A 27984-nucleotide genomic window follows, 5' to 3' on the forward strand; every position below is an offset into this window, starting at 1 on the left:
TCAGATTTTTTTGCCTCACATTTACGCGCAGTAACCAATCATGCGTTCTCATTAATTAATTTTATATGAAGGAAAGATGTTTTTCAGCTTTATTTTTCAAATGACCTCCATCATGTGATGCTCTTTTATAAGCGATATGAACAGTAATGACAATTATGATAATTACAAGGGAAAGGAGTATGCTTGTGTAATGTCGATCACTTAGGCTTACATAAGGAAAGTAAATGCCCCTTCCAAAGATACACAAAGGAGAGTTTTATATAGGGTGACGCAGCATTTGCTCCAGGGATGCTCCGGGCTGAAATTATTTATAACTAAATAAATAGAGTAAGATTCACAGAGCAAAATGCCAAATACTTTCACCATAATCGAATAAAAAAATAACAAAGTTATTGAAAATTTAGCAATATTTTGTGAAAACAGTTATATGCACGTCATCATGGGTATTTCGGTTGCGGAGTTATGTGTCATAATGTTTGTGACGGATGATATTTGGATTCCTTAGTCCTGCCTTCACCTCTGGTGAGCGAGACAAAAAACCAAATGCTATCTAATATACATATATTTTTTTACATTACCGTGTCTTAAGCACTGTCCTTGACTTTGGTACTTCCCCAAAATGCATCTATCTCCAATCAAGTTCATTACGAGTTTACATGAATGTGCGTACCCTATATAAACAGATATGTTGTGGGGGATTTGAATGTCTTTTACAGGAAAATCACGAAAAATTCATGATTTTAACATGAACATTTATTCTGATCGGGTGAATAAAATACCTATTCTAAAGCAGGAAACGGGCTGAAAACTTCATGTTTAATCTATGAACTTTGTGATATCCAATCACTAAATTTGTAAGACAAGTGCACAAGATATGATTTGAAGATTTGGATGTTCACAGAGAACAGGCGGTTGAAAAAGAAAATTAAACGGCTACTTCTGTAAAATAAGTTTGGCATGTTAGATGATACCCAAGTATAATAAACATTATTCATCTCTATAGCAAAGGTACAGACTGGCTCTCAAACTAAACCAAATGAACTTTCAAATGCTTTTTGTTGTTATCATAATGAAATGCAAGGAGGACATGTGACGAGCAACAATTTGATGGATAATTCTATACTGTACTCTCTTTGAAAATTTTGAATATAGCACCAAATGTCAAATTAGACATTGACCAGCTTTTCTGTCAACATTATGATGATATTGTTGTGTATGAATTTACCCTTGAAATATTATTGTTACTTAATATATATTCTGATTAATTTTTCAAAGCTCTGAGTACTTGGCATAATAAAATGTGAGGGCATCGTACTGCAACATTTCTTTTTTCTTTATGCTGTATTCTCTATGGAATATAAAGAGTTTTGAAGGGTCATGGTGACTATTTCCACCTTTTCTTTTTTGAAGTCATTTTATTTTCTCTTTGAAACTTCAACCTCATCCTTCACTAGTATCTTTCATTCATTCTCATCCGACACACCCGGAGGCTAATCGTTCTGAAGCGGGAGGAACGGCTTGGATTAGAGAGGGGGGTGAAACCAAATCAGGTCGGACGGGGATCGCTGGCCGGTGATTATCTTAGGGGGGTGTAAGAGACTCGAGCTCGGTGAAGATAAGAAATGATAATCACTTGAGATGCGGGTGATCTGCTTACAGGAGGATATGGTGATCACAGCCCGGAATATTCCTCAATGTCGGATTTATGCTCAAGGAGCGATACCTTTCAAGAGCGTGTCGTGTCGAAGGTTGCTGCCCACCTTCATGCACTGCACCGCTTATATGAAAAAGTATATATTTTGTATTGCCAAAGTGCACAGGGTATCATATCAACTGTATGTATCATGGTTTGCAAGTAGCATGAACAGTACACATATTTGTGATATCATCATTTATGAAAATAAGTTTTGTGTAAATCAAAAGATGCAGAAATGGAAGGTGGACTTCCGTGATGCATACACTGTTCCTGACTTGTACTTGATAACCTGAAACTTCGGAAAGTCACACTTGTCAGTCCTTGGGCCCACATTTTCACCTTTCCTAGAATAGATTAGGAGTTTCCCTTTAAGATGTCCAGGTTTGCCATGATCAATCAGGTCTCCTACTTAACTCTTGATTTACTGATTTTATCAGTGCAATAATTGAAGTTTGAAGAATGATTCAAGTAACATTCACTTTTGCACAACAGACGATGTGAAACCATTTGGTAAAGTCATGCCCATTGCAATGAGGTCACAAGAATGAAAGTGAAAGGAGAGGGGAAAGATTTAAAGAGAATATCAGTAGGAAAGAAGCAGAAAATATAGAGGATAAAGTGGTGAAGGTGGGATGGAGGGGGAGACTCCATTCACACTCAGAATGTAGTGGAGGGGAGAACGTAAAAGATTTCTTTTTATCAGTTTTAGCTCCGACTACCGGTATTCACACATCTCTCTAATCTATAAACACAGAATTAGAGATTTGGGAGAATATGCAAATTTTGCATAGGCCAAAATAATCATGCAGTACTATGATGTAAATGACAGCTAATCCCTACACCTATTTCAAGCACACCCACATTTGGTGCGAACAGGTGTGGCCAATCAATTTTGCACCCAAGATGGCTCTCCCCTCCAATCAGGTGGAGGGAAAAAGGGTGTGAGTTTAACGTGACTGTCCAGATAGGAGAGCATCATTTCAGAAAGAAAGAGAACTCGAGCTCAGAGAGAAAGTATCGGATCAATACATGAGATTCTGAGATTCAGAACGACGCTGATTCCACCTCTGGTTCTGGACTCGTGCCCATTCTGCTCTCACTGTGTTAGAGCATTAATCAAGAACTAAACAAAAACCTAGGGAAAGTTCTGAGGAAATGGAGCAATGGACTGAGGTAAAGGAAGGGCAGGCCATCTACCAAGACTTCCTGCTGTATCACCTTTCCTCGTATACCATGTTCAGACTCCACAAAACATAAAAAGAAACGTATACAGAATCGTGAAGAAACACAACGCAGACGTGTACTGAGTAAAAACACACAACTTGATGCTGATAAAAACTTTACAAGGCCAAATTTAAAAGAAAGTTGGTCTACTGCAGTTTTACAGAAACGCAAGTTCCACACTCCTCCCTATTCCTCGTGTTTGTGCTTTACAAATGTAGTACCCATGGTTATCGGATTCTTGCTGGTATATACTTTCTCCACTCCCTGGGGAATATTCTTACAACTCCATTGCAAGGCATAATCCATAGGCCTTCGCATCCTACCAGATAGCCGTTTAACCTGGGTAGAGAGTGGCAAATTGTGGATTGATGCCTTGCCAAAGAGCACTAGGCCAACTGGGATTTGAACACACAACTCTTTGTTTTAAAGGCGAGAGCAAGAACCGCAACACCACAATGCTTATTCGTATTGCGTGATAATTCTTAATATACATGATGTATCGACAAGGGAGACATTGCTGAAATGTCGACTGGAATCATAAAGCAAAACATTTTGGAAGTGTGAACACCGGGTGAGTTCATGGGTCAACTGTGGCACGCCTGAACTCAATCTGTTCTGCTCCAGAACTCCACTATGAGATGGAGATGAAGAAAAATTGACGTGAGAGAGCGAGAGAGAGCAGGGGGGGAGGAATAGATAGAGAGAACGAGAAATGAACACATCAACTCGTACTGGCAGACATCTGTAAAAGAAATCGCTCTTCTTTCCGTCCGTTCCGTTGGCCTGATTCCATCAATTTAATAGGACACCACATTTAAGTTGGAGGAGGGAACAGAAATGGTATTGAACTAGTGTTGAACTAATAGGACTAGGCATAGGCCATGAGAATTCACACTTAAAGGTGTTCATCAACGTTTGCCAAAGAATTGAAATTAGCTATAAGGAATTATGGAAACAATTTGCAAATAATGTCACGAAAGCTCTTGAACTATTCTGCTTCCTGAACAAAAATTATTCGGATGTCAAATAAATAACCTAATATCACTATGGCAATAATAGGGTGAGTTCAATAAAATTTCTCAGGCTATAAATCATAAATTGAGGTGCAAAAAAAAAAAACATGTTTATTTCAGGTAATCAGAAATTTACTTGTCTCAATCTGAAGTAACACTCAAATGGATATTGATAATAAGAATTGGTCAACTTAAAGCCCCTTTTATATGAAAAGTCAATCGTTTTACAAATTTGAATCATACCTACGTAAACCGAATTAAAAAATCTACATTAAAAAAATATGACCATCCTGCATGAATTGGTATAGAGCCAATACCATACATTCCTCTTTCAAAGAATAAAGATATTTGTTGGCGTTTGAACCGGCGATGACCAACTGTATTCAAATGCTACATGTAAACACTGCATGCCGGAAGAACAGAACAGCGGTGAGATCCGCAGCAGCACTCGCAGAAGCCACAAAGGTGACCGAAGGGGCAAATATTCTAGCTTCCTTAGCAACCAAATAGATACATATATATCAACCAAATAGATATATATATATATACACACATGTATATATAAAAAGATATCAAGCAGGAATATCAAGGGAGGATAACTGAGGGTGTACTAGATTACAATCAGAAAGACGTATATCCTGTCTACTAGCAATAGTAATGCCTTTATGGCTCTTATCTTGGACCTACCTACGTACTTCATACATGAAGTGTAAAAGGCACCTAGTCAGGAGTCTTTTCGTCTTTTGGGCAGAATTCCCCCGGGCGGCTTTTCGTTACCAATCCTTACACTTCAGCATAGATAAAATAATCGGGATAGCCGCTATGGAAAGATTCATGGTACCTTTGTATAAAGATAGCTGCTTAAACTTTCTTATTTTACATCAGAGTTTGATGAAATCTTCAGTGTTATGCTTGTTGGATTTTCTCTTTTCATTCAAATCCACTTTTCCTTGGGGTGGACTTGTCCTTTAAAGACACAGTTTAGCTTTAGACAGGTTGCCTTGATTTCAAAGGGGGAAGTTCAACTGGATTTCATGTTAGGTTTAATGGAAGTTATGAAAAAACACTCGCAATTCAACACTGAGCAAATTTAAATATGATGGAATAATTCGCACAGCAGGGGGGGGGGGGGGTTAGGGAGTGGGGAGGGAATGGTCAGTTACTACATGGTGGTAATATTCATAAGCCAGTATTTTAACAGGTCTAATATCATAACATTCATATTTGAAAGGTGAAAAAAAAAACAAGTGAAAAACACCAAATTTATTCACAAAAAATAATGAGGATTGCTGCTCAAGTTTGAGCAGCAATATGACAGTAGCGTTGCTGTATTTGATATTACATGTATAGTTACATGTAGACCTATATCCTTTCCAAACGGTCATCTAAATTGACCCCCTGACCCACTTTCTGTATCCACGATATCTCTTCTCGCCATCTATCATATTTTAATTTTAACGTACATCTTGAGATAGCCTTATTTCCAGGCAAAGAATGTAATTACCTCCCTTTAAAAACCACTGTGGCACAAGTGCACAGTACATGGAACATCTAACGATCACGCAGATAATTAAACATCATTCATGTCTTGAATGTAGTCTACAATATGTTTTGAAGTTCAAAGATATCAAAATACATTCTTTACAAAAACTGACAAATTTAAATTCCAGTTCCTGGAAAGAAGGCTATTCCCTGGATGGTCAAGGCGAGAAAGTAGGACGACATCATTAATCACGGTCAGTGGTCATCTAACTATTCATCCAGGCGGCTGTACTGCGTAGAGCACGAGGTGTTAGGTCTGACGACAAAGTAAGGGCGATCGATACGTGACACAATTAGTCTTCACCCTCAGACCTGTAGCAACTTTGTCGGCTACTAGCTTGCAATTAGCAAAGGTGATGGTGAGATCAATGGTCCTATGAGATGAAAAAAATTTCAGACTTAGATATTCTCCCATTTTGAATTTAACAATTTGTTGAATTTATCAAAGCCATATAATTGGGGGAGGTGCTACGTTGCAGGCTTGCAGCTATAACTGCTGTCCATAGAGAAAACCACACATTTTCTTAACCTATCACAAGTTTTATCCATTCACAAAATTAACATTATCTTCGAGTGCCTTTAAATGCTTTCACGTAATTATGACATAAACAAGACAGGAATTTCAGGTTAGCATGCAGTAAAGATCTAATTTCTGTCGGAAATACTCTATTTTTTTTTTCATTTTGGGAATTCTAACACAGTATCTGATTGGATGAAGGAATGTCCGTCAAAGAAACTGAGCAACTATTCATTCTATTATTGATCACAAGGCAAATATAATGTTGCAAAAGGGTCTGTACAACTAGACTACATCAATCTCTTTTTCACATTAGAAAAAAAAACAATAGAAATGGAGCAAAGTTGAAGTAAACTCACTGCAACTATTACAGATTTTTTGTCTAATGGTGAATTATTTTGTCTCACGGTGAATTAAAACCTGGCCTTTCGGTATTGCCTTACATGGGACTGGAAGTAGGCTCGGTTCAAATAAAAATCAGCATTTGTCGAGAGAGGTAGTAAATGAATAATTGGCTGATTCGTGATTTCTTTGACCTACTTTGGTATAGGATAACAAGCATTTACGTAAAGAGTGAATATTCCAAGAAATATCTTCTTTTTTTAAAATCCTACTTTCACATACACATTTACAATCTTTCTTAGAACCACAAAGATACAGAGTACAGCAGTTTCACCTGCATTGCACGCTATGAACATTGTTATTATTCATTTATTTTGATATGCGCAGCACAATATTGCAAATGCGCAATATAAATGCTCTTTTATTATTAAAGAGCAGTCTTGACTTAAACTCCTTTCTTGAATTCACCCTCAAAAGGTCTGGCTCAGAATAGTACAGACCCGGCGACCAAAATTGCATTCGTTGATTCTGAAATAGTCTACAACTATTTTTTTTAGGTGAAGCAAGGAAATGGTCTGAATTATTGTCCCGGTAACAGCGAGTGATCAAGCTTTCAAATTTGTTGTTCAATCGAATCGCTTTACTGCACCTGCATTGCATACTAAGTCCTCTTTGAGTGACAATCGACATGTCCAGACTACTTTTGTCCCTTACAGGTGTTTCTGAACAGTTGTGGACTGACTGATGATCAGGGGAAAAGTTTATTGACCTGAAATGACCCTTGACCTTATCCAAGTTCTATTCTGTGCCATGGCAGATAATCTGATAACCACTGTCTCCGAGGTTCCATGGAAGAGAGGAACTTGAACTCTCAAATTGAAGACATTTCAAAGATTTGACCTTTGGGTAAGGTATTGTGCCACACTGCTGCCCCGTCCCTGCCATCAGAAATCAGCGCCCATGTGTTACTTTCGCTATGTCGGCAGGAAGAGTTCCTTCATGGTTATATTTGGCTCGCCTCCATGTGATAAATATGTGCAGATTTAAAAAAAAACTCATGACACTCGACAGACAACAAACATAATAAGGAAGAATCTGGGAAGCAGACATTTGGGATTTTCGATAACCACAAGTTGAACTTGACAATAGAAAGAAAAAGCATATTCTAGTTTCTATAAGACATAGAAAGCAAAGTCATTTCTTGGTGTATAAAACCTTTCCTGATCTGTCCAAGTTTCAGTTGTGTTTTAGTGTCTTTTAAGGTCAGCTCTGGTGACAAGGATCAAGACTTCTTTTTCTAAAGCATGCAGCATAGAACCTACATTTCAATAACACTAATCATTATAATGCGACATAATTACCTGTACATCCAGGGTATACACGAAACCTCGGAATTGAGGCATTAGCTATAACTATTGGAATTTTTCCGACAAGACAATAGTATACAACCAACTCCTAGTGCTAAAAACACAATCTTTCTTGAGGCAATCGTCCCCTTGGAGTTGTTTCTGTTGCCCTGAGCCAAGAAGCACTTGTGTAAGTCCTTGTGGCAATGGATTCTGTTCCTCTTGTCCTGTGGAATTGACTTCTGTGGCACTCGGCCTCCTGTGTCAGTCTTCAGTGACACCCGGCTGTTTCGTACAAAGACTTCTTTGGTCTAGTGGTGTACTCTTATGTGGAGCTTGGATTTGGTCCTTTCTTTATTCTCTCTGTGGCTCTGATTTCTGTGGCAGCTGACCCTGTGGCACCTGATCTTAAAGCAGACTTCGAGGGCACTTGGCTTTGTGGCAGACTTCTGGGGCACTTGGTCCTATGCCACTGGCTTCTGTGGCAGTTGACCTTGTGGATTTGACTTCTATGGAAGACAACTCCTATGGTACTTGGTCTGGTGGCATTGATTTCTGTGGAACTTGTCTTGATTGTTTATGTGGCACTTAGCCTTCCAGCATTTCTACAATTGTGCTTTATATGAATGGACTTCTAACAGTCTCCCCTCCCCTGCCCCCATCTTTAAGAAACCTACATTTAATAGCTGAATTTATATTCATTCAAATCTATAGGCCTATAGATTAGAAAGAGATAACTTCTAGATGTATTAGTCTAGTGGTATACATATAAATATATACATTTTTACCGATTGATAATGGCAATGAACTCAAAGATGCTGATGATGTTAACCTTCAGGAAACGTTATCAAGATGGAGAATACCATGTCTCTGACAATATGTATGGTCTCAATTCATTTTAATCAGTAAAATTAAAAGAAATACTTTCTCTTCCATGACCTAGCAATCATTTTTTTGTTGCTGAATTAGTTTACACAAGTCCATGTAACTGCAATTATGCGATAAATTATGTACCTTCTAAAACATAGCATCAAAAGAATGCTCATAATCGAGACTGTCAGCATGGACCTACAACACGCTGTCAGGTAGAATACTTCTAGGGTGGTGAAAATGGGAAGATAATTCCACGGCATAATTGAGCGTCATCATACGAGGGGCATGATCTTCGCTAACGGCGTAATATGTCTCTGATCACGTAGCAACGTAAGAGTCGCTGTGGCCTTGGCAGTGCCTTAGAGATGCACAATTGAACTTTAAGGGATTCGGGAGATTCAATGAAAGAGGGATAGAGGTGCAGGAAGAGATCGCGAGACAAGAGAGCGGGAATAGTGGAGGAGAGAGAGAGAGAGGAGGGGGAGACGTGATGAGAGGGGAATGGAATTAAATTACATATGCAAAAAAATAGAGAGAGAGAGGGGGGGGGGGTGAGTAGGGGGAAAAGGTCTGGTTTACATATAAAAGATGGCCTGAATATGATAATAGAAACATAAACTTGATAATGTGTATTATAGAAATAAAATCATTGATGACGATTGATAATCATGAGGGAAAGTGAATCACATCCATTTCTATATTCTTTTTTTTTAAAGAAGAGTAGGAATAGAGGAAGAGGGATCACAGAGAGAAAGAGAGTAACAGGAAGAGAAAGAGAGAGTCACACAGAGAACAAGAGAGTCACACAGAGAGAAAGAGAGTCACAGATAGGAAGAGACAGGAATACAGGGAGAAACAAAATGAGAGAAGGGAAGAATGGGAATAGAAGAGGGTCACACAGAGAGAAAGAGAGTAACAGGAAGAGAAAGAGAGAGTCATACAGTGAGAAACAAAATGAGAGAAATGCACTGTGAAAGCGAGGTAGTGATAGAGGAGGAGTGTTGCTAACTTATTTTTACAAAGAATAATCTTTTTGATAAGTGCATGGATAATAGCAATAGATACTCAATTGGATTTAATATTCAGACCGTATTAGAAGCGGAGGGAGGAAGGCTTTAATGAGTGTAATAGGATATTAAGAGGCTACATCGTTGGGTGATGCATGTGCTCACTGGCTCCACCTCAAAATCCTTTTAGCATCTATTTCTTCTGTAGGATAATATTACCATCAGTGTTGCTGGTTATTGAAAAATTCAGGGTGTATAAATTGCCGATTTGTCTATTGCCAACTCGTTCACTCATCACATGGTCTACATTCATTTAGTCTAATGCCATTCCGTCCACCAACATTTCGTCTAACAACCATTTGGTCCAATAATCACTTTGTCTAATCACCAGCTCGTCTATGACCATTCCTCTAATAACCATTCGGTCTAATACCCATTTTCTTTTCATTCATTTCGCCAGATTAACGCTTATCTAATTAGACCAAATGGTTTACGGATTAAATGGCTATTAGACCAACTGGTTATTAGACGAAATGGTGAGTGGATGATATGGCAATTAGACCCGTGGATAGTGGAAGAATTGATGATAGATCAAATGAGAGTAGACAATTTGGTAATAAAACCAATTGACAACAAATATGAAAAACCAATAGTTTAGCAATGAAACTAGAGAACATTTTATTACAAAGGGCTTGGGATGAGTCTACATGAATGAAACTCGCTTGAAAGAGTATAGAAAAGTATGACATAAAGGACGCTGATCTTGATATTTGATAGTTCAGTGTCCCTTCTCCTATTATGTATCCTTCGATGAGCAAGCTCATGGAAGTTGACCTTGACATTTGAGGCTAGCATCACATTGAGAATGAATGAGAGGGAAAGAAGGGGGGTAGAGCAGAGGAGAAGGAGAATGAAAGGGGAAGAGAAGAGGGAGTGGGGTGGGGAGGAGGGGAGGAGGATGAGGAGTGGAAGGGAAGGGAATGAGGGGGAGGGGGGGAAGGAGAAGGAAAGGGGAGAGGGGAGGAAGGGGGAGGGGTGGAGGGGAGAGGAGAGGAGAGGGGGAGAAGAGGGAGAGGAGAGAAAGAGGGGAAGAGAAAGAGAGGGAAGAGAAGGAGGGGGCGGGGAGAGGGGAGGAAGATGGGAGTGAGATGTGGAAGAGGGGGAGGGGTGAAAAGGTAAAGGAGAGGAAGAAAGGGAGAAAGGGAGAGAGGAAAGAGCAGAGGAAAGGAGGGGAGGGGAGCGAGAGGGAAAGAGAAAAGGGAGGGGGGACTAGGGAGGGGGAGGACAAGGGATATAGGCAAGAGAGGGAACAGGAGTGGAAGAGGAAAGCAGAAAAGGAAAGTGGAGAAGAAACGATTGTGGAGAATAAGGAAAGTAGATGGGGAGCTGGGAAGCAAGTAACGAGATCTCAAGGGAAAAGAAAGCTAGAATGAAAAAAGAGAAATACATTGATAAAGGCATAACCTTGCCTTACAAACAGTACATAGCACCTCCATGTACTACTCACTTCTCACTAATTTTGTGAAATAAAATGTCTGACCAATGAAATATTGACAGCGATTCTGACGACATTCACTCTCCTCTGGATCTCGACTGTAGCCTTCATTAGGTGGTTTCAGACCGCCTCGAAGTTTGCCAGTTCCAGGTATTCTCTGATCGGGAAATTTACCCCGATCAGAAAATACCAGGTATTTTGGTAATGTGAAAGCAAACTACGCGTAATCTCCCCGAAAGAAAATACCCGCTAAATAGTAGGTACTTGGCGAAATTACGAGAACTTTCGTGGGGATTTTTCCAAGGTCGCAGGTATTTTGGCGATGTGAAAGCAAATTACGGGAACTTTTATCCCAGCGTGTCGTTGGGCGCGGCGGCGTGGGTGGCTGCTGGGCTCGTGATTTTGAATCTCCCGCCTTGCCTGCTTATCAGACCACACTGCGCATGCTCGTAACTTCGGGAACTTATCCCGAAGGATGTGTTTCGGGGCAGTCTGAATGCAGGAATAATTAACGAGTATTTTTTAGCTTTAAAAAGTTCTCGTAATTTAACGGGGATTCTTGTGATCGAGGCGGTTTGAAACCGCCTAGTGTTCAGGTGAGAATGACGTAGGAGGTCGGATGAGGCAGCACCGCGAAGCCACCTTGAATGAAATGATATCGGCCTAGCTTTGTCACCTTGAATGCAACATAGCAGCCACTGGCCACCATCTACCCCTAACATGCTTCAATTACAGAGAAATTCGTCCTTAATATGTCTTCAAGGGGAAATGAACAATGATATAGCACACTTTATTATAGCACACTCATTAATTTACTAGTTTGTTTATCTATTTATTTATACACATATCTCACTCTGCTTATGCAAGCAAGACAAAACCAGTTACGCACTGATCCACAGAAAAAATTACTAATTTGAATTTTCTATTTGATATAATTGTAAATGCTTCAATCTACAATGCTGTATCAAAAATATCAATGGCGATTTACAAGATCCTTTGTAAATATTGTGATTTTTGATGATTTATTTTAATAAAGATGTAAATAAAAAGAATAATTGCAATGAGATATCCTTCCTCCTCTCTTTCATATAAGAATGGCTTGATATGAGGGCAAGATTGCCTTTAATCTTCACGACTGGCAACAGTAAAAAGTAGGTCAAAAATCACCAGCATAGATCTTCAAAGGTTCCGTCTGTTACCTGCCCGTACACACTACCAATAAAGAGGTGGATCGTAAATTGAGCATCTGTAATTCATTGGGTAAAGCAAATGGAGGTCGCTTACGTCAGACAAAAAACGTTTGCACATTACTTCTCGTTCTGCGAGCACCGTTGCCTCACATCAATTTATCGGTCAATTTTTATACTCTTTATCTAGGGTGCCCGATCCGTTACTCTTATTAAATACATAGGAATCCTTGGAAGATGTATCATATCAGTCAAGGCCGCAATTGGAATAAAAAATGGCATATTACCTGGTCGAGGTGAGCATCGAATAGACATTTTCTTATTGCATGGATGTGTGGTAATAAATGGTACTGTCTCTGCGCGCTGTTCAACATAGCAACAATGCAATAAATGCAAATTTACTACTTTCAAATTATGTCAAAACCGTACACGGCAGTCTTTAATGATTATGAACAATATGCTTCCAATTTGTTGCTCATAGTTCGCAGTCGTAGTGTACTATACATGTAAGTAGAAGTAGTAGTGGTGGTGGTGGTAGTAGCAGTGGTAGCAACAGTAGTAATAGTGGTGGTGGTGGCGGTGGTCGTAATAGTGACAGTAGGAATGGTAGTAGTACTAGCAAAAGTAAGAATACCATCATTTTTATTAGTAGAGACAACTATAATTGCTGAAAGTGATGAATTTAAGTAAATATATAAAACGCTGGTTTAGAAGATAATGTTTCCACACTTTATTAATGACCATTCAAAGAAACATAATCACACTCTTGTAATCACCGAATAAAAAATCCACATAGGCGCAGCTAAATAAAGATTCTGACTGACGCAAATTTCAACTATGTGGATTGAGGCAAACCAAGACCGTAATAAAAATTACTCAAATCCAGATTGCGTGGGCAAGGATCATACACCCTCGATGGATATCCAGGGTTTTCAGAGCTTGCCTGCAGAAAAAAAAAGTTTCAAATCCCTGAATCATTTGGAGGTGACGAAAAGAAGATAAGCTCAAGTGCCAGGCTTGAAAGGGATTAGTCATCCTACAACCCGTATACTTTGTATCATTCATGTACAGAGTAATATCACTATAGGCCTATACAACCTGGGACCTGCTGCATAGAAGAAAATCTCTGGCAATTTCTTGTCTGAGCTTTTAAAGCTTTTTAATTGGAAAAGTTTTATGCAACAGGCCCCAAGGGGGTGGTGTTTCACAAAGAGCTAAGTGTAACACATAAAGGCAGTGCTGCACCAGGCCGAGTTTGCTTAATCTCAAGATTTTAGCTCGATCGGCCCTCTTCGCGATTTATCTCGAGATTCAAGAAACCCCATCTCCACCAGCGCAAGAGCAACTCCTGCTCGAGCGTGACATCGATGTGTTATGGTGTGACGCCGTGAATAAATAATCCAGAGTGTGTCTGCACCTGCGAATTAGCAGGATAAAATAGCACACTATTTTGCAAATAACCCTAAGTTGACTTGGGATTGCAATCTTGAGATTTAATCCCGATGATTGCGTCTCCATTACAAATAATCTCGAGATTGTTCATATCGGGATAATACGGTGGATCAGAAATAGCGCGATTATTTGAAAACTTGGACTGGTGCAGACGGCCCTATAGAGTGATGCTTAAACGTCAACGAGTACATGTTATTGAACACTTCTGATTGATTGACAAGTGGTAGCACACTTCCCTTGCGCATGAGTTGAAAAATGTGTTGATGCATTATACACCGCATACAACTGAAATTTAAGTGCGACTCTAAATCACGATTCACTCTTTGTGAACATCCCCAGGTTGAATAAAAAAATACAATTCACGTTGGTACGGAAATACTTGTATAGTTGGCTATAACTCCAACATGGCCACCTCATTTGGTTTGGACTCCAAGTGCTCTCCGCTGCTAACATCATATAAAGATCAGTATTAAAGCCCATTCATCCTTCAATTGGCCACAAAAAGGAAAACCAACCAGAACAAAGGGATCAAGGAAATCGAAAGGAATAGGAATAAAGGATTTACGTTGATCGGTGGTTAACAATTCGTAAAGTACAGTTGCTTTGCTAGTCAAATATATGCTTGATATCCGCCTTGGTTCCAGTTGGGAATAGCGAGTTGTTCATCATTAATTCTTTATCATTGAATCATAACTATTAAATATCATTTTACATGTATTAACAATATCTTTTTTTTTAATTTCGATTCAATTCAAAGGGACAAGCGCAATTATTGGTCCCCACATCTAGTTCCTAGTTGCAAACCAATCAGGGCTTAATAAAAACTGTGCTAAAGGCAGGGTTATTATAATGACAATTATTTGAGCCTCGAGTACACTGCAAGTGGACATAAGTGCTTACTTAATTGCATCACAATTATCATTGATATCAATTTAAATAGACAATCATGGAGTACTTGTTCCGGAGCCAACGACATGAGTCTCTCTCCTTCTTCCCCCCCCCCCAAAAAAAATCATATAAATTCTGAGAGTCAAATCGGGAGGCGGTGGAGAATGGGACGGATCGTTTGTGATAGGGGGCGACATGCAGGTACACCAGAGGGCACGTGTAAGGAACAAAGTATACTGCAGCATCTAACGACCGGTAAACAAATTTCTTAGGAAGGACAGGAAGCGCACCCGATCGTGACAACTGTGCTAATAGGGTGATACAATGGGGCAATGCTGCGTTCACCATGCACAAGGGTTCATTTTGTGTGGTTGATCATAATGAGGGTGGATGCAAATCTGAACACAGCCCATTCACTCATGCAATGTCTGATGGTTAGTTAGGGCTGTGTTCAAGCAATGCTTTTTTTTCCAATGCAGAATGACGTTGTTCCAAAGCAACTGGTTAAAATCAGGGTGGCGTTTGTCTGAATACTCATTTGAATGAATTGAATTATTTAATCTAAATTACACAACCATAATTCCATCATGATTGATGCCATTAAATAAAGATTTTGTGATAAAAAAGCATTTTCATTAGTAAAAGATGAGTTTTTAAACATAATTTCTGATCAAATCCGAACATGCTAATGACACATTGTAAGACTATTGTAAATTTCTTGATTATATGAATAACCATTTAATCTGTATTATCAATGCAATTCCACTTTGAATGTCTGACCTTATTAATGATTACAATATTAGCTGGCGAAGTGATTTTGATTTGAAATCCAAGGCAAAATTTAGTGTCTTTAAATAGAGAGTTAATTTTGTAAGAAAAAAAGGTCAATCTGGAACAAAAATTGCTCCTTACTTATGAAATTTCATACTAGCGATTCAACAATGATTTTTTTTTACGAAACAGGGCCTCAAGACATAAAGCTTAACAATTGATCATGGGGACTGGTTTCCTACGATTGATCACATACAATTATCAATGCAATCAATCATAGACATCAACTATGTGCTCAATCACTATGCGTATGTTACAGGGCCCAGTATTCAATTTGATTCTTAAGCCAGAATATTTGTTTTTTTTACTCGGTATTTTGCTCAAGTAACTAATACTCAACCATCTCTGGATCAAGAGTAGTTTTGGCTAAGTACTTTGCTTATATCTAGGTCAGCCGCCTGCCTGGCTTAAAGTGATTGGTTAACATTGGTTTGACTTTTAAAAATTTGAGCTAGAAGGTCACACTTGTCACCTGTGTCTGTGATATGTTCCAAAAATGAAGCCCAGAAAAAATTGCGCTCGAAAATTATTATTTAGTGCTTCAAAAATTGAAATATAAAGTGACCGGAAACCCCATCTTAATTTCATCCCATACACTTATGTGTACTGTTTAGGTGTCGATAAGACGCCTAATTACAAAATCGGGGTTTGCCTTGTAGTTTTAGCTTTTTATTCTCAATAATGGTTGTTTTCAGGGTTTATTAGTTCTTACACATGCACTTGTACACATGTTTCATCTTGGTTTGAGAATTTTTTAAATCAGCTGCTCACAAAGTTAAACAATACCTTTAAGTCTGGCTAGCGTACAGTTTACAAATGTACATACGCCCAATAATAAGTACTGTCCATTGATGGATAAATACATTGCGCATGGGGCTTAAACTTTATTACGTCACATTGGTAATTAGTAATTTACTTACATCTGGCTTGATAAAGAAAATACTTACAGGTGAGCTCTGAATACGAAATTTAAAAACATTTTGCTTAGCCAATGCCTTGAATTTAATACCGACCCAGGTCTCAATTTAACATAAAATGTGAACACTGCCATACATATGCTCATTGATAATCTTTCTCGTTTTGGAGTCAAATATTAGCTGATAATAATGGTATGCAAACAAAAGCGACTCTTGCGCCGAAAACAGAGGAGGATATGGCAAAAAAGAACCACCAGCATGCAAAAGTCAAACCACATTCCGTCACGTCTCGTTATGGACTGCCGCTTCATTGAAAATCAAGGGAGGCTGGAAAAAAATAATGATTTTCAAAGAGAGCTATTTGTCGCGGACGGCTGGTGATCTAACATTAGACCAGTGGTGTCCTTCCAAGGGGAGGAATTCTATTGGTGGCGACGGATCATCGCGCTTGCACTGTCTTTAGAACCTGATTTATATTTGCTCAATCCAAACTGCACTCTTTATCGTCATCATGGCCTGCATATTTCTTGCTCATTACTCTGTAAAAGTGCTGAATGGCTTTGATAAAGCCAGGGGGTTGTGACTATTTTGGTGGCAATTGGCTGACTTGGAGTGGGAATGGAATTTCTCACATTGGTTCGTGTTCCTCAAAGTCGGAATAAAGTCTTGAAGGGTGTTTGGAAAGAAATGGATAAAAACATTTAAGAGTCTTGACGGGAGGGTTGGTGATGTAACAGAAACATTCATGCTTCGTTTTAGTTCTAATCAGAGAGAAATGAAAAGAAAGGGAGAGTGCAGGAGAGAGTAAAAAAAAATGTGAGTAAGACACCGTTCTCACTACCGTCCTTAAACTAGTTTAGTGGAAACTAGTTTAACGCGTAATGAGAACGGTCGAAGGGGTCTTGGAAGCGATCGTCCAAACCAGTTTGGTAAACCACCTCGCAATGTAGTTTCCAAGATTGCTTTGTCTAGCTAACCTGGTTTTAGCGTAAGTGAGGACACAACCGCTCTCTGGGAGGCGATCTTCGCAGATTTTGAGAGCGCTACTCCACACACTGTGTATACAATGTCTACGCTGCGGTTTCAAATTTCGCGCAAAACGTGTCATCCCCACTGAGAGCATTCTCATAGCAACAAGGCCACTTTTCGTGACATGGTTTTGAAAACCACTTTCGGCTGATCAAATGGGAATGTTGGCAAAGCCATCTTCCAAACTGTTTCCTGAACCGGTTTCCAGTAAACTAATTTTAGAAAGTGTAATAAGAAAGGGGTCAAAGAGAACATGTGAGAGAGAGCGATAGATGGATAGACAGAGAGAGAATGAAAACGGGCAGGGGGAAATTGAAACTAAAAATGAACAATGAATGGTAAAATTCCATGACAATATTAAAGGATTGGATACATGTCACCTCAAGTTCAAATCACGGTCTTGATTTTTCACCGATCACTGTGTATTGTTTACCAAGTCGTCATGGCAATAACAACATTCATTTGTAACCACAAAACAGGATCGCTGCTTTATGCAGGCTATAAATAGGCATTTGTAGAGACAAAGAACATTACAAAAAAATTTGCCCTTGGAAGGACAAATGAAAAAATACATATTTTAAAAGTTTCTTTCTTTAAAAGTGACAAAATCAAATACTGCATTATTCCTGCTTTTAATTCCTTTTGCATGCCTATCGGTGCATACAAATACTGAATGTTGAACGTTTATCATAGCCTTTGTACAACACAAATAACAAATTAAATTTAAGAGGATGATATGAGTCAAAGCTTTCTGAAATCAGCATTTTCTCCCCCTCCTCTTTGTCTCAAAGCCCTTAACCTCGATCAAAACATCTTTTAATCTCGGCGAAATGCCAGAGAGCAATTACGATACCCTTTTAAAAACTCTTTCACATTTATAGCCCAAGATCAACGGCCACATATACTCCTATATTTAACCCTAAATTGGGTGACTAACGCCTCCTTCCTGCCCCCTCCTCGGATCGTTCACGAGTCTGTTCAAGCCTTCTTCCTGTCAGATCGAGCTGTCAGCTGATATACAACTACTGCCGCTGAACTTAACCCACGTTCACACTCACAAAGAAGGTACACTGACCGTAAATGGGAAGCCAATATGGTGGATGTAGGCAATTCGGTTTGGGAACCCTTTTCAACATCAATTTATAATTGGCTACAAGTATGCATAAAAGAATATAATTCATCCACGGACATAGCAACATACCCAGCTCAATGCACAACCCATTTGCTTTTTATTGTTCTCTAGAATGCTCTAAGATTCATCTTTCGTCTGACCACTCTAAGAAAGTTGTAACGTCAAGTCATGACGAAATGCACAACAAAACTTAGGTCAAAGCATTTTTGCCACAGAACTTGATAACGAATCCCCTACGCATGTTTTGTGAATATTAAGCAGATCGACAGAGAACAAAAGTGACTTGGTGGAGCTTAACATGAAGTCGCTTGCTCTGCATATTAGGGCCAGCAATGATTAAAAAAAACCAAATAATGAAAAGCTGCGCATTTTTGTGTGTTTCTCTAATCAGATGTGTCTGAATACTTCATAGGCGAGACAATGACAAGTCATCGTTTTAATACCGAGTCGCATCCATCCCTGTCATTCATCCAGATGCACTGACCTTACGTCACATTCTATTTTTGGAAGCTTACATCATACTTGAGAGACAAAGAAGGGGAGAGATAGACAGGAATGTCATCTTTCTCGTCATATTTCTCCATATTGTTGTCACAATTTGTAACATTTGTTCACTCTACTGAGCTTCTGGCTCTCAAAAGTGCTCAAAACAATATTTTCCTTGTTTTACTAATTTTACTAAGTTCTACATTCCAATTGATTTATCAATCAAAACAAATCCACTTTTGTGCAAATATTAATGTCACTATATGTTGATGTTTTTATTAATTGTACTACTACAACTACTACTACTACTACTGCCACTAATTCTACTACTGCCCTGACTGTGACTTTTACTACTACTACCACTGCTGCTGCTACTTCTACTACTTCCAGCACGAAAACTATTAATACTTTTACTACAACTTAGACCAATACTACTACTACTACCAACAACACAATTACTACTACTACTAGAACAACTTCTACTACTACTTTGCTCCTGCTGCGACTGTGACTTCTACTGCTACTACTACTACTGTTACTACTACTACTATTTCTACTACTACTGTTTCTACTACTACTACTACCAGCGACAAAATTACTACTACTACTACTAGAACGACAACTACTTCGCTCCTGCTGCGACTGTGACTTCTAATGCTACAACTACTACTACCACTACTACTACTACAATGACTACGACTACAACAATAGCTAAGACGACGATTATCACTTAGATTATTAGGACTATTACATGCTATAAATGCAGTTTGGAATTATGAATGGATTATTCAGCGATATCTATATGGTTCCTAGACGGAGGGATTAAGTAGCCCGAGTCAAAACATGCAGTGACATTACACTGCAACAATCCCCCTCCCGATACTCTCTTTTATGATATGGTTGTAAACTATAGCTTCCTTAATAAGTCCTACACTCGACACCAGACAAGACTGGAGTTATTGGCTTAATCTCATTTCCTCCTTAAAATGACACTGTCAAGCGGGACTTCAGAAACTTTCCAGCTAACTCCCATTCCTGAAGCCGTTGTTCGTGTCCTTGCAGTCTTGTAGGGTCCCGACTTTTCGCAAATTAAAGCTTGTACCCTCTCTTCCTCCTGGAAAGCGATCCTTGTATTTCTTACTTGAATATCCGGGCATGATCTAACAAACAACCAGACCGATTATGTGATTTGTAACAAGATTAAGCCCAAATCTGTGATGACTACTCCGAAATTGAAAACGAAAATGGGAGAGGGGCCCCGTGACGGGGCAGTTCCCCCGTGTTACAGGCTTTTCTAGTTGGATCCTACATATGGTTAGGATATTTTTCATGAAATGCATGTCATGCACTTGTAACGGTGACGAGAGATGGTGGGGGGATCTCATGGGAGATAGGAGGACTTCTCGAAGGGTGATGGTCGATAATCGAAAATTGGCACCTAGCCAGAAGACGTACATGTAACTATTGAACAGAGAACTGCAGATTGTTATGCAGGTAGTGGGGACCCGTAGTCGCTGGGGAGAGCTGCCAACCCTCTCTCTGGGTACTCCTTTGTGTGAAAGGGTGCAGACTGACTCGGAAACTGCTTTCAAACCTGCCTCAGAACGATAAATACAGTGACACCTGTCTACAATGACCTCCTAAAAGGAAACATAAGATGTGGCCTTTATAGACAGGTTCTTATATTCACAATCTGCCTCCATGGGAATCAGTTTTCATGGTCAATACAGGCAGGCAGCTGCTAATAGACAGGAGGCTGCTAACACAGGTTTGACTAAACCTTAAATTTTGCAAGTGTGAAAGTGACATTCAGTAATTGTAACATCCCCTTAATAAAATACCTATGAATTCGCTGGTACATTCAAAATGAAATGGGTACTTCTATCAGGGTAGAAGAACTGGCAGAGTGAGGCAAGACCGTACAAGCATTTAAGTACAGGAATGAGAGTCCCCTTGTGCTTAATCTCATGCAGGGGTTGGAGCAAGGAATATCATGGTCAGGTGTTGAGGTTGAAACAGGTTCTTGTGACCTACAGGGAATTTGACAGTCAGCCGAGTGTGAATACGTCCAGAGGGAACACGCGTTACTCAATAACAGGAAATCAAGGGGATAGACCAATTTCTCTCCCAGTCACAGCTGGGATACTTGATGTATACCAAAGATAGCACGTAACCCCCGTACCCACACCCCCTCTGCTCCTATCCACGTCCCGTCCCAACGACACACATGAAAACCCGGAGGGTCCCTCCGGTAGCTTCAAACCTAACAGTTAGTGAGTTTGCTTCCCGCAATCGCGCATGCCCGTGGCACTTTCCTCCGGGGACTTGCAAAGTTCCCCAACCGCACAGTGGAAAAAACAAATTTCGGCACAAGGCTCGCTGGCTATATTAGGGTCCCATAAACCAGACACGACATCCTGGCCAAGTCGTATTTTCGCATCGTCCTCTTTAACGGTCCCACCTGTCTATATCGGAGCGAATAACGAATGGCAAACATCAGCCCTTATTTACACCGATCCCAACGGATGGCAAGCCGGTAGTTTGAAATTACCAGGGTTAGGGGGGCTACCGATGGGCGTTAATTTGCACCTCCTTGATCTACTTCCTTCCCCTGTTATAATCCTCCGATCGCTTCTATGATAATCAATTCAGAACAAGATATTATCCCCCTGAGAGGGTAATTGGTTGTACTCTTGTAGTAGCAGTTTTTCTGAATTTTCCTGTTTTCAAAATATGATGTTCACATCTAAGAAGTAAACAAACTTAATCAATATGATTCAAAACTATCTGTGTCAAGATCTGGAATGGTAGGGAATTAATTGACAAAGACAATTGACTCCTTGTCAAAGCATTCTAAATATGGGGGGGGGGGCGTATCTCTCAGCAAGATAATATTCAGATCACACGAATATGTATCCTCATGTACCAAAGTATAATTTATCCATGATAGGTTAGTATATGTTCGTGAGAAACTTGCTAGAATTCCCTGACCCTAATGATATCAGATATTAAAAAGGCTAACCAAAATCTGAAAAAACACTATTTCTTATGTGGTAAGACTGTATTCATCTTGGAAGTGTTTCATGAAAAGTTTTGTCAGTGACTTTCACCGACTTCTCGTGCTCTCAGCCAATCAGCTGCAAGGATATCAGTAGCTTATAACAATAGTAATTTAATGAAATGAGCTTGGTCTTTGCCAAGTCATGGCTCCTTTGTCTGAGCTTTAAATCCCAACATCACAGCAGCTTCCTTCCACCAAGGAAGGGGTTTGGCAGTCTAGCAGTTAAAGAGGGGAAGGGGCCAATAACAGGCAGGGGAATGCTAGGAAGGGGAGGGGGTACGGCAAGGGTAGTTGTAGAATGGGCAGGGGAATGCTTGGAGGGGAGGGGTATCATGGCAAGGAGAGTGGTAGAATGGGGAGGGGGCAGTTTGTGGGAAGAAATTTGAACAGGGTAATGGGGGGGTAGTGGTAGGAGGGGGAGAGTTTGAGGGAGATGCTTGGGGAAGGGGATTTTGGAAAGGGTAACCGGGATTGTAATAGGATAGTGAGGGAGCAATTTGAAAACAAAATCATTTGGAAAAGGTAAAAAGAAGTAAGTAATTCACAGTAAGAGACTGCTGCTAGGCTGAGCAAACACAACTTGCCCTACTTCACAAATGATGTAAACAAATCACGATCCAACTACATAATAGATTACTATAAGGTTGTACCAGGGCTTTATATATATATATATATATAATTACATCTTTAAGAATTACAAGCGGTATTCAATGAAGCTGCAATATCAGGCAAGCAGATCACAGTCTCTTGAACTACTTTAATATTTTTTATTTAATCAGAAGGTTCTTAACCTAAAACTTTAATTTCCAAAAACTGATTGCAGACAGGTCTTATAACAGTGAAATTGTGTTCATATTGGAGAAGGATGATACTCATACAATATAGATATCAATGAAAAATGTGAAGCAAAAAATCACACTACTGAACATTTTTAACTGCAACCCCCCCCCCCCCATTCATGTCTAACAAATCAGTTATTTCATTCCAGAATCTCCACTTCAAATAAATACCTGACGAAAAGAATTATTTCAACTTCAAAAACTCTCCTCAGGTTGCTGCATGTCAACTCGTTCACATCATATTCTACCAAACAAATAACACACTGCCCTCGCTTGGCATGCGCTTGGCTTGCACAATTCAAAACGCAAAGGACTGGGTTATAATCTAAAGAGATAATTTACACTTACCCAAGGTGGTGAGGCATAGTATACCTGCATAAATAAAGAGAAGATAAAACAAAAGATTCATTAATATTCAATGTAATAGGCAAATTATGATGGTTGAGTCTAAGGGCTTTAGGTCAAGGTAAAAAGCTCTTTTAAAGATAGTGGGGGAATTAAGTGTCAGTTGTGCTTGGGAGTTGGTGAAAGTTAAAAGCTTGTAATAATTTGGTAATTCTAGAAAAATCTGTACGATCTCTTAAGAGGCTGACAATTAACATAGAATTTTTGTACTTATCTATGATCTAAGAACGATAAAATCTGTCATGCGCAGTTGTACAAATTGTCCGGAATAATAACATCACAGCCCCTAGACACATAGTAGGTGCCGTGGCATCGCAATGTACTGGCATTGCATGATCAGCACAGGGGCACGACTAAATGGGTAGGCACCGTATGAGATCAGTGCAGGGGCATTGTACGAGCTCCCTATCGCCTCCGTATGGCTTTTGAACTTGGCCCAAGACACGATATTGTACGATGGTCGTAAATAATGCAAACATGAAAATCGTAGCCTGTGGCCACCAGCCATACCACCTCATACTGTCTAATCCATCGTATGATGGTCGGTGATAGTAAATGAAAATGAGGCAGGCAAAAAATTATTTGTTTCTTTTCGGGGGATACTACGATACGCAACTTATGCTGCATACATCAATAACATTGGATTAGCTTTAACATTGCAATGAATGGGCATTTCCGAGGCTCTTGTTTAGACTCTTTGAGGCTGTTCTCACTATGCTCCTAAAACTAGTTTACTGGAAACTAGTTTAACGTGCAGTGAGAACGGTCGAAGCGTTCTTGAAAGCGATCTACTAAACCAGTTTGGAAAATCACCTCGCTTTGCCTCGTTAAACTGTATGTTTTAGCGTAAATGAGGACACAACCGTTCTTTGGGAAGCGATCTTCGCACATCATAAATGATTGATTTGAGATTCACGTTCGAGATTCTAGCTAGATTATTTGAACGCACCTTAACATGAGGCATAAATGATTTTGAGATTCACGTTCTTGATTCTAGCTAGAGTATTTGAAAGCACCTTAAAAACAGTTACCAGGCAAGGTGCTCAGTCTACAGGTATGTTTTAAATATAGTTTTACGCCAAAGACCGATCTCCCGGGCGAGGAGCGGACAGCGTGCCCTGGACTACCAGCAACAGCTATCCACCGGCTGAAGGCTCAACTCGACAGAGAGTTTTGGTTTGAAATTTCATACTCGGCAGCTGGCAGTATCATAATGATATATCATCACGATGATATTAACCATTTATGCTCTCCAATTTTATGGATTTTCAAGTGAAGCAGAATCCAATTGGGCTAAAGAGAGTATGCAATAATCAACATCGCTGGAACAATACAAGTGTAACTTAGCCCAAATATGAAATGCACTCCAAAAGGAGCAAGGAGGCAATAAACTCAAGTTGACATTTACAATTATACCAAAGCTGTCTTTTTCATATATAAAGATAGCAATGTATATGTATCTATGTGTTCCCAGTACTGATATTATTTATTACCCTTTATGAAGGATTCAATCAGGCTTGTGTTTCACATTGCCAATTTAAAATAAAGCAAATTTCAGCAAAATTGTAAAGAAAAACTACTAACATAGTACCAAATCTTCATGACTTGACATAAAATGTGAATGTCAAAATTGTTATTTTAAATGCATGTATTGATGATTTTCTTTCAACATAACAATCTATGTGTCCATCCGTCCATATTCTATCCACAAAAACACACTATTCATCTATTTATCTATCTATCTATCTATCTGTCTGTCTATATATCTGTCTGACTGTCTGTCTGTCTGTCTGTCTATCTATCTATCTATCTTCTAATCAAAATATCCATCTATCTACAGTGAGTACACTCTTTGCTATTATCAATAAATCTATCTGTCTGTCTGTATTTCAAACTGCCTGTCAGTCTGTCTGTCGATCTCCACTGCTCTCTTTCTCTATCTCTCTTTCTCTCATCTATCTCCCCACTCCTGTCGCCCCATTCATCACAAATGGATATGAATGCATCCCATTTAACCTCCGCCAATCACATCTAATCGCCTGGAAACGGCAAAGCTCGCCCCCTGAATGGGGTAGAAAATTGGCACCCTCAAAATGGGGTCAAAAATAACCCTCGGCACACAAGGACCATTACCCTTCAAAGAGTGTCTCACTGGTGGCTACCGAAAGGAGGGGGTGGGTGTGTAAAGACATGTTTATGTTCAACGTTTTAGGGTGAGAATAGGCATTTTTAAACGCGTTTACATCAAGAAAAGTGTTGCGTTCACGCAGAATTTCATAGGATCAAGTACTAACTTGATCTCCAACACAGAGAAGGATACAGTTCCTATGTCAAAACCTGGTTCTGCATTCTGCAATGATGTATTCATTTGAAAAACAGGCATTTTCCTGAAAAATCTAGTTTTTAGGAGTACATGTAGTTTCAAAGTGGTAAAGATCTCTATCATGACTATAACAGTGTTCCATTCTCATGCAAACGCATGCTCTATAGCTAGCATGGGTGTAAAAAATAATAGCTGAACTTGAGGTACACAACTGAAATCAGGAGGGGGGTGTGAACTTGAATCTATGTTACATCACTCTTTTTCATGATGTTTCATATTTTAAAAACTCTGCGTTTCAGATTTTGTGTGAACACGCCCATCAGCATGAACAAAGGTTGTCTGAGTCCTGTTTTGCCATAACAAGTACATCAATGGATTATAACGGGTGATTAACCAAAGAATGAGCTTTGCTTGATCGATTGCATTCATTCATTTTTTTTCCTTTAAATTTCTACACAAGTTGATCAGGTGAAAACAAGACATCAATATGAATGACGGTGAATATTTTTTTTTCGTCTGGACTTCTTGCGGATTTCAGAATATTTCAAGAAAATTTGTTTTAAAATGTTTACAGAAGTTTTCATCTATGGTCAAAATATCCATTTACTTTTTTTCTTAATATTTACAAGTTTATCAGGTGAAAAAAAAGATATGATGCTGTAAAAAGATTATAATCAAAATATCCATTTGCTTTTTTCCTTAATTTCTTCAAGTTTATCAGGTGAAAAAAAAAGGTTATGGTGAATATTTTTGCCTGGACATCTTTGTGGATTTCACAACATTTCAAGAAAAATTGTAGCAAACTGTTTACAGAAATTATCATCTATTAATAGTATAACTACAAGTTCATCTATGAGGTGATGAATGAGACATTAAAATGGTTAATTAATTTTTGTCTGGATTTCTTTTGGATATCAGAACAATTGCATAACAGAAGTAATTCTAACACTATGCTTTGGAATCAATAATTTCTAAAAAGTATTACTATTATTATTATTATTCATATTATCATAAATAAGAGGAGTTGGAACTAAAGCTGAGGTAATATCTAGTGTGCCTTTGAAAAGTCAAGTAGGTAAAAAGCTTCTTACAAAAGAAGTATAAGTATAGATGGTAATGTATAAATGGTATAGATTACTATTATCATCATAATAATCATCATTATTGTAAACATTTTAAAATAACAAATTATTATTATTATTGTTAAAAAGCTATCCTTCTCAAAAGTCTTCAAGTTGTCTAAAAGCTAAAACCACCACTACGGCTAAACATAATTTTTTGCACAGCTGCTGTATAGTAAGTGTGAATATGGTCTAGACTTCACTCAAAACCTACTCAATGATCAAAGAACCAATTAGGGTCTTTGCCTACAGACTAGTTTCTCTTTACATCATTGACCACTGTATATAAAGACCACTTTAGATCTCCTCCATAAATAGTCTTTCTACAAAGTACTGATGGAAGCACCCATAATGCCCGGATTTGATTTTTTTTTATTATTCAAACATGATTTACGAGTCAATCTAGAGAACAGGTAGTTACCGTGTATGAGACGGACCATAGCGTGCTAGCTCACCACGCTCCAGCGACCCCAACCGTGCACAAACACCTATTGTTTGGAGGGAGAGCGGTATAATTGTTGAATAGAATGACTCAGACTGCGCCCCCATTCCCCCCCTTCAAACACTGCCTTAGTACCATTGTGGGCGGACGGTTCATTCTTTTCAGGTGTGCTCCTTTGATGTTTGATTTGCTCTGCTTTCGGAGGTGTACACTGGTTAGGGCCGACAGTGCAAACTCACTCAATGCGCGGGCCAAATTCATTTTGAGGGGGATTGTTTGGCAATGGTTGCGAAATGCAGACATGGAGGGGGTGGTGTGGGGGTTCTCTAAAAAAATGCAAGAGTTTGAGTTGCTGTTCTCCCACTTGATGATCCAGGTCAGTCAGTCTCTCTCTCTCTCTCTCTCTCTCTCTAAAATCATTCTTCATCTCTCCCATGTATCGCTCCCTTTCTCTCCAGCTGATTTTTTGCACCTCTCTGATTCTAACACCCATACTTTTCAATATTTTCAGACCCCCCCACAAAAAATTGCTCATCCTTGTACCTTCCCCGAGCTAATCAACAGGCCTACACAGGTAAACTTGCGAAAGTCTACCTTACATAGATCAAATATTTACCCCAGGTCAAAGCAATTCTCAAGATCAAATCTTAAAAAGGGTTTTAACATTTTACAAGTTTGCTTTCGTATGGACCCCATGGAAGAACTGTATAGTCATGTCGACTTTAATAACTGAATATGGGCTTTCCATCCATTTTGCTTTTTTTGTTTGTTTTTTATACATAAAATAAATACTACATGTATACTATATCATACTAT

Source organism: Lytechinus variegatus, chromosome 4 (assembly GCF_018143015.1).
Source record: "Lytechinus variegatus isolate NC3 chromosome 4, Lvar_3.0, whole genome shotgun sequence".
Classification (NCBI taxonomy): Eukaryota; Metazoa; Echinodermata; class Echinoidea; order Temnopleuroida; family Toxopneustidae; genus Lytechinus; species Lytechinus variegatus.